The sequence below is a fragment of the Amphiura filiformis genome, chromosome 15, assembly GCF_039555335.1.
Source record: "Amphiura filiformis chromosome 15, Afil_fr2py, whole genome shotgun sequence".
Taxonomy (NCBI): Eukaryota; Metazoa; Echinodermata; class Ophiuroidea; order Amphilepidida; family Amphiuridae; genus Amphiura; species Amphiura filiformis.
The window spans coordinates 3,537,207-3,550,275 of NC_092642.1; the positions used below are offsets into that span (position 1 = coordinate 3,537,207).

Below are 13,069 nucleotides of genomic sequence, written 5' to 3' on the forward strand. Positions count from 1 at the left end.
TTATGTTTCTCATTTTCAAGAATGCTGGTTAACAATATGCAGACTATTGTCTCATTTGGGGAACAAAGGCCAACACAGTATTGTTACCTTGCGTTTGCTTTATAATCGTTCACCCAACTGAAACTATAATACCAGCTCATTGCAATATCGCACAGGTAAAACAGAAACATGTGTAGTGTGGATTTAACCAGAGAAGATCTGATTTAACATAGTTGAGCTGTTTTCAATGAGTGTTCTCTTGGTTTAATAGCTTTTAATTGGGATTAAGTCCTGCAAAGGTCGTGGTGAATTCTACTGTAGACATAACCATGATAACTGCATCATGGCCTATACTCATCTTTACAATAAATATACCAAATGTTTAAACGCTGACGCAGTGACGTGATTTAGGGTTGGTTGAGCGGGTTGGCTGATACGGTATATTGCCATTGCCAAAACTGGAAAAACGGTAAACTGGTTATATGGTGCAGATTCATGCAAAATTTTATCACAACGATTTGATTGCTACCCCCGACTCCAGAAAATCAGCACTAATTTTGGGGATTAAAAAAGAACATTGTCCTATTTCGCCCGAAACATATATCTAAATTGTAATCTTTTAGTTAGTTCTACATTGTTAGAAGACGGGGCATGCCGTTGCAACTCATGTACCAGCGCAATACAAAAAGGTGTGGACACCGTCGGCTTACCCCGTGTATTATCCGCCGGTGCCATTATCATGTGACTGAAGAAAAATGCTGCTGCCACCACAGAATTAGAGACAGAGAACCGGGACTCGACCGCCATTTTGATACATAATGAATATATGTATATATAATTAAAGAAAAATGCTGCCGCCGCCAACGATAGCTAGCGATATAGGCTACGTAAATCGCGTATTTATATGAGGACTTATTTTTTGTCACTGTCCTCACGTCGGTGAACGGAGTCTCAAGTCCATCGCACTTCGTGCTCTATATTCTTCGTCCATGGACGGGGTAAACAGTTGTAGGGTTGAAATTTGGTTGGGTCAATTTTGCCCAACATAGGTTAATATCCACGGGTTGGGTAAAAGTGACGTTACCCAGTGGTTGGGTAAACATTTTGTCTCTCGGTTTACCTATTAATAGGGTAAAATAAATGACAATAGTTACCCAATATGGTGTACCATTAGGAAATTCCCCAATATCATTGGGTAAAGGTAATATATCACCCAACCAGTGGACACAACCAAAAATGTGGTAAAATAAATACCCAACACCATTAGCAAATTACACAATACCATTAGATAAAGGCAATTATATTACCCAACAAATGGACAAAAAGTACCCAATAATGTAGTAAAATTATTACCCAATATCATTAGGAAATTGCCATATCATTGGGTAAAGATAATATATATATATATTACCCAACTAATGGATAAAATCTAACCAATAATGTGGTTAAATAATTGCCCTACACCATTAGGAAATTATACAATACCATTAGGTAAAGGCAATCCAAGAAATAGACAAAGTACCCAATAATGTGGTAAAATAATTAGCCAATACCATTTGGTAAAATTATATTACCCCCAAAATTGATTTATTTTAAAAAGTTTTTACCATAATACTGGGTAGCCTTTAAATAAATAAAGGACTTGTACTATTGCTTATTTCACTGAGTTTCTAAATTCAACCAACTAATTGCTTCAATCTCAACTGATTGCTTCAAAAGAATTGTGTTAATAAATTGGCCAAATTCTTCATCAACAGTTTGAAGATATTGCCTGCTTTAATGAAATGTGACATGGCATTCAAAAGTATTGCCTATGCTAGATTGAATTGAAACCATTTCGCGAATTTTGCATAAATTTTTCGCAAAATTCTAATATCGCCACATAAGAATTGCATTTACGAGTCGTAAGGGAGTGTTCATAAATAATTGGGGTGGGTTGGAAAAGTTGGAACCTCGAGCGTCAAAAAAATGTTTGATCCCCCTAAAAAGTGTGGATTTTTTATCCCCCCTTTTATGGTCTAAAACTTGTTTTGATTAAAAATTGATTTTTTGAAATTTAACAGTACTCAAAGTCAGTGAATCCAGCACCTTTTAGCAACAGAATAAGTTTATGGTATAATATGTTTGCCATATTGAAGCAAAGGGGCCGTATGGTGCAACAGTATAGATCAAATTCGCGCGGAGAGCTCAAAAGTTTGTACTTTTTAGGCTAAAATTGAGTGACCTGTGAGGGTCAAAATGCCACACGCCAGTAGGGCGTGTACTTTTAAAAAGTTACACGCCCGACAGCAAAGGTACACGCCATTGGCGTGCGGGCGTGTGTAAAAAGTCGAGCCCTGAAGATCCATACAGCCGGTGCACACATCAGGCCAATTGTCTCGAGCATTGGTGCAGTAACTTACAATCTTGCTCGGTTTGTCGCAGACATCCTCTCCCCGTTTATCATGCTTATAGGTAATACGGAACATCACATCAATACTCAGGCATTGTTGAAAGAATCAAAGATCTCAAAATTGAGCCTGGTGAGTCTGTTGTGTCTTTTGATGTGTCAGCTCTAGACTAGCTCTATTCATCCAGGGATGTGACACCCCTGATTCATCTCTATACCGGCGGGTGAACGAGACCCTACTGTGGTTCGCGAATATTGGAAAGTGACGACACCTAAAAAGAAAGGGACAGCAGAAAATTTAGATGTGGACGGTTTTATCCAACTACTTGAATTTTGCCTGAACACCACCTACTTTGTATTCAGAGGGAAGTTTTATCAGCAGAAAGATGGATGCGCGATGGGAAGCCCCTGTAGCCTGTTGGTGGCCCCCGGTGGGTTCAGTCTTCACTGACGATGTGTACACATGATGGTTCCAATTAGGGGTACTTTTCAAGAAATGTCTGCGGAATTTCCGAGGACAAAATTGTTCGCGATTGTCCAAATTAGGGGTGTTTTGGAGCAAAATTGTCCTTGAAATGAAAAATAGGGTGTATTTCTAGGACTTTCGTCCGCGTTTTACCGCTACAGTTTTCGTTTTTTGTATTTTTTCTGTCCGTTTTTTAGTAGTTCCACACAAAAATTGATAGGGTATTTTTTCCAAAAAAATTGTCCTCATTTCCCCGTGAAATAGGGGAAAAATTCAAAAGCGTCCTTGAAGTGGTAAAAATAGGGGTATTTATTTCGGGAAAATGTCCTCGATTCCTCGTGATAAGGGGGTGAAATAAAAATGTGTCCTCAAAATGATAAAAATAGGGGAGGTATTTGGGGGCAAATTTTCCTTGATTTCGCGCAAAATAGGGGGTAAAATTGCTGCAAATGTCCTCGATTCCCCGTAAAATAGGGGTCATTTTCAAATCCTGGAACGGTCATATGTCCTACCTTTAAATACAAACTGAACCCACCGGGTGGTGGCCACGCGTACATGGAATTCTTCGAAAGGAAAGCTTTGTCATCAGCTCCTCACCCACCGCGGTTGTTTCTTCGATATATTGACGATACATTCCGTGTGCTAAAGACCGCACACGTGGAAGAATTCACCAGTCACATCAATAGGTAGGATAAGAACATTCAATTTACCAGTGAGGAAGAGGAAGACGGCCGACGGGCAACTTCCTTTCCTCGATACTAATCGGGCGGGTTAGCGACGGCAGTGTGAAGATTAAAATCTTCAGAAAACCTACACACACTGACCAATACTTGAGTTTGGAGTCGCACCACGTTCTGAAAACAAATTAAGTGTGGTCAGAACGCTGATTCATAGAAGTGAAATAGTGACGGATCCGTCGGATAAGGAAGAGGTATTGCACAGCGCTCCGTAGTTGTGGATACAGAGATTGGACCTTCTTAGGCGCCCGTGAAAAGAAAGATAGATCCAACTCACAGGAAACTGTGTCCGAATCCGCGAAAAGGGCCTTCACTGTCACCTTGCCTTACATTGAAGGCACCTCTGAACTATACTGCATAGAGCGTTCAACACAGCAGGTGTGCCAACTGCATTTAAACCACAACAGATATTTACGTCAGACCTTGGTCTCCCCGAAAGACAAGGTAGACAAGTTCAGTGAAAGCGGGAACAGGCTACAAAATTGCATGTACAGATTGGCTCGTACATCGGAGAGTCGGGCAGGAAGCTGGAAAAGCGACTTGCGGAAAACAAGTCGAAAGCGGCTGGCTCCAAATCGGATGTACAAGAACATGTAAAAAGCGAGCAAAAACACGCACCAAATAGACAACGTAAAAGTACTGGAGAAAGAAACAAATAATTTCCCAGGAGGGTCCTGGAAGCTATCCAGATCTAGAAGCAGGGACCTTCATTGAAACGAGACACAGGATTGGAATTAGATCCTGTGTGGGACAACCTGATCAAACCCAGCGGCACCAGGGGCAGGAAACTTCCGACTTCGGTGACGTCATCAAGTGTGATGTCACCTGATCAGGTTGGTTTCTAGCCGTTTCCAAGAAAACGTCAGAGCTAACAACATCGGCCGATGAAAAGAAAGTTCCTCCAAAGCGCTCTCGGTAAGCGAAATAAACATGTAGTGTTGAAGTTATAATTTTCATTGTTATTACCATCAACGCACTACAGGGTTTGTTGTCTATTGTGTCCGATTTGAGCGCTGACATATTGGAAAATGTTGCCAACCGATATTCATGCAAAGTGTACATTCAACGTCCAGTTTTCAAAATTATGTGACTTGTGTTTGGCAGGTGTGAATTACGTAACGCATATTAAGGCATTGATATCATCAAATGGCTGCCTAGTGCTGTTATGTGCTTATAGTCTCTATACTCACTGCAAAACAGTGTTTATAAAGTGATGGCAAGAATGTGTTTTAAATTTGGATGTCAGATGTTTAAAAATTGAACACCATCACTGACCAATGTTCAGATATTTGACACATGATGTTTAACTGCTAAACGTGTTTACAAAGTGAAGGCAAAATTGTGTTTAGAAAAGTGTTTAATTTCTAAACACTGTTTTGTATATAATTATTGTTACATTTATTTATCATTCCTTTTTTTCCTTTCTCTGTATATCCTTATTTTTTCATAGGCCTATCACTCCGTCACTCTTTAAAAAAAATCTTTTTCCCCTTATCTTTCTATTCATGTACTTTTCTACTGTCAGAAAAAGCTAGAAAAGTTTCTAAGTTCTTTAGAACCTTAACCGAAATCTTATCGTGATCGACCAGTAATGTCCAGCAAGTCTTTCATAGGCCTACACTCAAAATCTCCTTCGTTTCTGCATTAAAATAGCACATTATTGGCTATGTAAATTGGTTCAAATGTACCTCTTTTTGAAGCACAATGACCAACACGTAGAAAGTTTATATTCTGCCAAGAGCAAACCAAAGCTTTCCACTCTCACAATCTATTAATGGACATGACTAGACCATTCTGTCATTCACTTTCTGGGGGATTTCCAAAATGATGTCATCATATCCATTTTACAATCTACATGATCTAAGGAATTTTCCCAATGATGCAATACAGAGAATGTTCTGGAATAGTGGAGATTTTTCCAAGATTATTAATAACTCTGATCAGGGATTGACTACCAAAGGGGTTTCCCCAAAGACATAGGCTATGTCATAACACACAAACTCTTGGCTTCCCCTTTCTATTATTTCTCATGGCATAGCTTTATGTTGTATAAACAGATATAAATAGGGCCCCCTAATCAAATTTCACATCACAATTACCTACAGATGGTTTTTTAAAGTGACGATGTTTAGCATAGGCCCGAGTCTGGGCATTAATAATTATTGCCAGTAAATTAACGTCTAAGAAACACAATTTTAATGAAGAAATTACATATTATGAGTAACTGTGATGTTTATTTTTTTAAATAGGCCTGCGCAATTGAGGTTATAGGCCTAGATTTGCACATTTCCCAAACAAATGTTGAAACAATATCGATCTCATACAAGAATAGTAGGCTAAGATGGAATTAAACTAGCAATGGCTAGCAATCGATCGCTAGAGCGCTCAGTGGTAAAGTACAAACTCAAAATGCAGTATTCAATTCTATTGAAATCAATGTTCTATTATTGACACAGATAAAGAAAGTTTACATAGGCCTATGCATTTATCATGTTTATAGACTTGTGATTTAATATTCTATACAATCACCTGGATCTTAGCTGAATGTGCTAAACGTGTTCCTTTATATAATTGTAATTCTCAAACAGTTAAATATATCACAATTTTGATGAACGATTTAAAAATCGTTACGGATAAAATGCAGTGAAATATATCCACAGCAAACAGCAATCGCCGCTAATTAGTGTATTGCATTTCAAGTTAGTGTATTGGAAACAAAACCGGGGTTTTACCTGACAACAAATCGAATTTTCTTGTAATAGCAACATCATATGGGGTACTGAGCATGCGCAAATCGTAATAATGTGTAGAATAGAAACTCGAGTGGTATCTCATATGATAGTCATATTGTGTAAATGGTATGCTTAGCCTGAGTCGCTCGGCCTATCTCGAACAAAATCGCCACGCGTAGCTGTTGAAAAACGAGAGGATTCGCCGTATTATCACGGCAATGTTTGACACGAAGATATAGGGATGATGACGCTGTGCTACGTATACGCCAAGTCAGATGTATTCACACCTGCCAATTGCCAAACACAACTTGAGTCACCCAATTTTGAAAACTGGACGTTGAATGTACAATATTGATTGGCAACATTTTCCAACTTTTGGTCAGCGCTCTAGATTCGGACGGATCGCAGAGGATGTTTAAAGACATTCCCACAACCCAATGGGGTTTCTGACCTTGTATGTCTGGCTTTTGTACACATGTGGTACAGTGGATCATACCTTGCATTGGGATTGTGTGCAAATATCCGGTGTTTTCATCCTATTATTTAACATTCAAAACATCGAGACTTAGGAATAAAATTAACACAGTGGGACAATATGAATGTTTCCTGTAAGAAAATCAAATATCAGTCATAAGTCTCAGCTATTAACTTGTTGGCTGCAGTTTTAAAATTACCATTTTGTGTGTGTGGCAATGGGGACTTTGCCTTTAAAATTAGGTTATATTGATCAAATTTCCCAATCATAGTGCATTGTAGGAATGCCTTAGCCTCTGGACGGATCGTAAATATTGGAGATCGAAGCTTTTATTTTTCTTTCACATGTTTTCATCCCGCCAGGATCAAAAAGGTGCGCCAGGATAAAAAAGGCGGGGCATGTTTGATTTTCCAGCTCAAAACCATAGGGTAAATTGGGGTAAATGGAACGGTGGGGTAAATGGAACGCTGAGAATACAATTCCCTCAATCAAGAAAAAAATCGGGCAACATCATACCGACTGTTCCATTTACCCCAACGCCATACGTTCTGCTTTCGTTTCATACCCCAAGCGTGGGTTTACTCGGTATTTGAGTGGAAGAAAATCTCAAATGTTGTCACTGACCTTACAGTGGTGCTACGGTTCAGTGAACATTACTAATTTAAGGGTATTGATTCCTAAATATTTGAATGTTGTGCTTAGAGTTGTCTTACAATATTGGCAATATGTTTGTTTTCTACAATAACATAAATGTTTTAAACAATAAAATAGCAGATTTTAATGATGAAATTATGCAAATTAATATGCTAATTAGCTAATTAATTAGTTTGGTGTTCCATTTACCCCACAACAGATCCACTTGGGGTAAATGGAACACGGTTGACTGACTTCAATTATATATAACATGTTAATATTTTTTTACTAATTGGTTTAATTATTATGAAATTATATACTACAAATAATCAATTCATGGTAGATTAGGCCTCCTATTGATTTTTTAAAAATCTGAAAATCATTTTTTTCTGTTATGTACCGAGAAAAAGTGTTTTTTACGTGGTATTTGACCATGTTTATAAAAAAACATGAAAACAAAATTATTTTTGTTAACCTTTTGTTTAGTCACAAAATATATGTTAAATAAAATATTCTGATGTCTTTTCATTGTAAATATAGCTATGAATTTAGGCTCCTTGCAAGTAATGCCCCTTGTTCCAATTACCCAACCCACTGTTCCATTTACCCCAATTTGTTGGGGTAACTGGAACACCATGAACATGCATGTATTTGGACCGATACAAGAAACAAAGCCATAAAATGGGAGTTTATCTGTTAAAACAAGTTGTAAAAACATATTATCTACTTATTGAAACAAACAAAAATCATATATGGATACCCTCCTGACCACAGAAAGTGATTTATTGCTTAAGCGTTCCATTTACCCCAATTTACCCTACCCCATGTTTAAGGATTTCTTGTAAAAAAAGCGACCCATTAGAGCGGCACATATATCCCGTTTGCCTTAATATGTGAGTACCCCCCCCCGGGGGTCGAGCCCTTTCTGTTTCTGTCAGATATATTAACGCCGTAGCCAGGTCATTTAAATAGCAATACGCTATTTACATATGAATTGGACACATGGTAATTAAGCCAGTGTCAAATCCTGATTTAATAATCCTTGCCATATACCGTGCGGTTCCCGGTTATTTGTTCGACCATGGACGCATAAAATAAGACCCATGGGTGCTTCGTTGATTTCAATAAAGGTCAAGGTCCGCATGTGTGTGACTGTCACCCACACTGTCACCTGCCGCTCTCAGTGCTGCATGCTGCCCAGTGCCCAACGGCCAACGTACACCACGTAGGCCTACACGCAACGGTATTGGGTAAAATGGCTGGAATGTAGGGGAAAAATGATCGGAAAATTAAATGGTGTAATTAAAACGGGCAGTCGGACAGTTCATTTTGTTTTATTTCGATCATAGTGTTCTTGTTTGGATTGCAGCCAAAAACACGTGATCTATTCTATTTATATCATCGGATGTTGCGTGATCAGCAAAAATGGTAGTTAGCAAAATGGCGGCTATACTAGGCCAATAGACGAACGAACGTTACGAACCAGAACCACTTCTTTTGAATTTGAGGAACGAACGCAAATCGGGCCTACATCACAGACTGCCTACATCATACATGCAACTAACGGTAAGTATCTTTTTGACGGTATTAAAGTAACGGCCATTCGATAGTATTAAACTATTGGGTAAATTGTAGTAGGCCTACTAGTACTAGTAGTTCACCTAATGCTATAGTAGTTCGCAAAGCAAGTTTACACATCATTTATCTGTACCGTATGACATGTTCGTATTGGTGCGGCCCTATTTAAGTTTGCACAGAAGTGCCATCTCAGTTTGGGTGCCCCGATGTCATGTGGATCATGTAAATGATTTTTTATTTATTCTGGATATATATAAAAATACATGATTAGAATAATAAATTGAGTATAAATTACAATTGCAAGCATAGTAGTTTAACTCGGAAAGGCAAGAAGTACAAGAAGCTGCTGTGTAATTAATATTAGGCTAATGAAAGTCGATTCCCAGTTTCCCGTTACCCTACTCCGCTCAAAACAATTTGCTGGCCAAATATTTCATTATTTTGAATAAAATGTTGATTTCTAACAAATAAATAATTGTGGTTTTAAATATATCATAAATCACTTTCTGTTGATTTTCAGGGGTTTTCTTTGCAGTAGGAGCATGGTATATGGTTAATAATGAAATAATAATGAATACCTACTCAATTCTCTGTCCCGCAATCTTTGATCTGCTCTGATCTCATCCCGTAAAAAATATTGTGAAACTTTTGATAATAGTTGTACAATCACCTTCATGTGGTTGTAAACTACATCTGTAAACTACAAACTGTGATTTATCAAATGTATACATGGGTAGTTAGTGGTTTACACATGCAACAGATGCAATAATGAAATGGTATGAAATAATGAATAATGAAATGGTCACCTACACAGTCATGAAAAAATTATGTAACGGGAAACTGGGGAGTGTTCGCCCTATTTTTTTCTGACCAGCCTAGCGATGTCAATTTTAAGGTTAGGGATGACCTGATTAGCCCATGTGAAAGCCCTATGTCTTAGCTATATATGACCACAATCTCAGAACTATAGGCCTTACAATAGCAACAGGATAGAGCAAACAAAAAAGTTTTGCAAAGTGGCAAACTTGCCCCATATTGGGGCAGGTTCGCCCATATGGTGGGGTAAGTTCACCCTAATCACAAAAAAGGTTTAAACATTGCGTAACAATAACATATTCAATGCAAACATTTAGCAAGAGGCATTCATTCTCTTCTGGGGAATCACAAAATTTGTTGCAGGGATCAGGTCAAGGCAAAATGTAGGGGTCCAAAGTGAGCTTAAACGTATGTTTACAACTTCGGGGGGATTATGGATTAGGACATAAACGGTGGTGTGTGTAATACTGATACCACATAACTTTAAAAAATATGCTTTTCAGTAGTTTTACCTTGTTTAATGGTATAATTATCAATATTTTGCATAATAGGCTGATGGGGCAAGTCCGCCCTCCGGTTTGGGGCAAGTCCGCCCGGGTAAGATATAGGGCGAACACGCCCCATCCTCAAAAGGGCGAATGTGCCCTTGTGCACATTTTTGTATTTTCTTCAGGGTATGCAAAAAACAAATCGAATAAGGAGTTTATAACTACATTAAATCTTTAACAAATCCCATATGTTCCAAATACAGATTTCCATTAAAACTATCTGTATTTATGTATCAATGATAAAACAACATTATTAATGCAAGAAAAAATTACGTTTTGGTGTAATTTTTTTGTTTTGGCTGCAGTTCGATGAACACGTCCCTATATGTCGCGTAGCTAATACGAGAAGTTTATCATGACCTATGTCACCTAATTTTGCCATCACCAAATTCCTCGATAGCCGTGTAGTGCTGAGAAACAAGGGGTGGGCGAACCTGCCCCTAGGGCGAACAACACTCCCCGCTCTCCCCTACTAGTAGTTCACATAAATCCTAGTTCCAGTATAAACTATAACTTGGTAGATCTTTATTTTTAAAAACATGGCATATATCTGATACGGAACCAGTAAATGTCTGGTATGTTTCCTGACCGAAGGCATATGCTGGCAGACGGTAGTGGCAGGTCTAAGTTCACCACTAAAACTTGTGCTTGTTTTAAATATGTTTCCTCTTGATAGTAATTTCATGTTGAATTGTGCTACTGCTAGTGTGCGATGCGTGATTCTTCTTTCTCTTGTAAAGCGTCATTAATTTGATCTTGTGCGCTAGTTTGGAATGTTTCTATGTTCCAGTGGTAGTGTATGATGCGTAAGCCTCTTCCCTTATTGTTTCATATAAAATTTAGCTGTAGCCTGCATGTAAATGCAGAAGTTATTACCGGTAATTAATTCCTTATGTTAATTGATTTGTTGTGCTTTTTTTTTTCTTTCTTATCAATTCTTTTATTTTTTTTTTCAGACTTTGCATCATCATATTATATTCCAGTAGAAAAAAAAGTACTTCGACATAATGCCTCCATACGCAAACTATATTACAGGAGAGCTGAAGCCAGCCATTCTCTATGTAAATGAGTATAGGCAGAATGAAAGTGAGTCCATTTTTATTTTCCAGAAACCATGAAAAATGTAGTTATATTTCAAATTACTCCTTGTAACAAAACAATATATGAAGTACCAATGCTTTGTTTGAAACAGCATATTACTTACAACTTACAAGGATGCTATTACAAGGCCCGGGGGGGGCAGTCCCACTTTGGAGGTGACGCATATGTAGGGCTGTTAAGACCCCCTTTTTCAGCGTCGCTGTCACCCAAAGACCCCATATTCTTTTACGAACACATGTTCTGTCACCCGAAGACCCCCTATTTTTCCATTTGATCTGTCACCCAAAGACCCTTACAAGTTCAATTTAAACAGCAACTTTCATTTATCACTGATTTTGATACTTATTTTGAAAAAACAAAGACATTTTAAGCCATTTAGAACTAGAAATTTGATTTTCGAGATTTTTGTGGCGCTGTTTCGGCTCTCACCCAAAGATTCCATTTTATAAAAAGTGTTCTCACCCAATGACCCCATATTTTTACATTTTGCTCTCACCAAATGCCACAAATCATGCTCTCACCCAATGACCCCATATTTTTGACATTTTGATCTCAATGAATGCCCCTTAGTGCTAAAGTGCCAGCCCTACACCTATATCCATTTCATATTGAAGTACACCCCGGTTAATACAAGGATGGATACCAGATGTGCCAAAGTCCAAGAGTAGAAAAGTACAATGTTGGTTAAAAAAAAACAAGTCACCAAAAAATTGGGTTAATTTACCTATAGTCTGTAGTTACAGCTCTGATAACAATTTAATCCAATAATGTTTTTCTCATTGATAGTCATTGTAGATCCTTCACAATTGAAGGCACGAATGCAAAATAATGAAAACTTCAGCAATACCAGGAAGACAGAGAAAGGCAAGTATCTAATCTATAATGGGCACTCCTGTATCATTTTTATAGACTGCTGTCTTTCAAATACTTTTGCAGGTAATATGTAATTACAGTATGATTGGTAACTATTGTTCAGCCTCAAATAATTGTTGTTTTATGTTTTTATTGTTTTGTTTTTGTTTTTTTGAAGGCATGAGAATTTTCCTGCTTATGCAGGATTTCCTGGTTTTTTGTTGTCCAAATTTCCGCACTTTCTTTTAATTTCAGCCCATTTTTGGCCTTTTTAGCCTCATATACCATGCTTTTTCAGGCTTTTTCAAACTTTTCAGGTTTTTTCATGAAAGATCATTCTCATGCCTGTAATTGTCTTTTTAGTTTGTTCTCCAAATTTGGACTAAATAAATATAGCGCAAAGTGTGACCAGCTCCAACAAAACCCGCAACAAAACTAGTTGCCAGACATGTTTCTGAGGTATATAGGCTTTTTAAGATGACATTCCCCCCCAAAAAAATGAAATTTCAGAATTCTTAATTTTATGGTATTTGACTGTGGGACTAAGTGGACTTTCAAATCCTTGAAAGTAAGTTTATTTTAAGAGATTATATTTTAAGAGATTATTTATTACAATAAATAACAGTTGAACTCAATGAACTGTTATAGTCCCTATTCAATCTTGTGTAAGACATGAAACTAATTGGCCCATTAGTACTCAGAATAGCAATTTGGCAAACATATCAAGGTACCATTTACAAAATTATCCATATCTTGAAAAGTA

General features: G+C 37.7%; 1 long non-coding RNA gene across 1 annotated transcript; it reads left to right on the forward strand.

Moving 5' to 3' along the window:
• Window positions 1-8,618: 8,618 nt before the first annotated feature.
• LOC140172109 (uncharacterized) lies at window positions 8,619-12,318 on the forward strand. The gene is made up of 3 exons (XR_011861667.1): window positions 8,619-8,977; window positions 11,310-11,439; window positions 12,241-12,318. It is a non-coding gene; the product is annotated as an uncharacterized lncRNA (long non-coding RNA).
• Window positions 12,319-13,069: the final 751 nt, after the last annotated feature.